Genomic DNA, 426 nt, shown 5'->3' on the forward strand with positions numbered 1-426 from the left:
ACAGGGTAGCTTTAAATAGGCCCCTCTCCCCCTCGCCTCCGCCTTCCCCTCCTCTGGAAGGAAACGTTTGTTGAAACAGGATCCCTGAGGACTCCTCCCCTCCCGCCCCTTAAGCAACTGGCAGTGGCAGTCAGTTTGTCCTGCTGTGTGCTCCCCCTCAACCCCCTCCTGGTGCTCTGGGAGAAGCATGAGAGTGGGAATGTATACCCCTTAGGAACAAGTGGAAGGGAGTATTCCTCCCAGAATCCTAGGACACCAGAGGACATATGGTCCACCTTTTCTTTTTTTTTTTTTCCAGTGGGGAAACTGAGGCCCAGAGAGATTAAACAATATGAGTTGATAGAACCTGAAGCTAGGTCTCCTGATCCTACTACATCCAATTCCCCAGAGAAACAAATAGATTGTTCCCTACTGTAGAGATTGCGG

Source organism: Artibeus jamaicensis, unplaced genomic scaffold (assembly GCF_021234435.1).
Source record: "Artibeus jamaicensis isolate MK-2021 breed Jamaican fruit bat unplaced genomic scaffold, CSHL_Jam_final contig_475, whole genome shotgun sequence".
In the NCBI taxonomy this organism is placed as follows: Eukaryota; Metazoa; Chordata; class Mammalia; order Chiroptera; family Phyllostomidae; genus Artibeus; species Artibeus jamaicensis.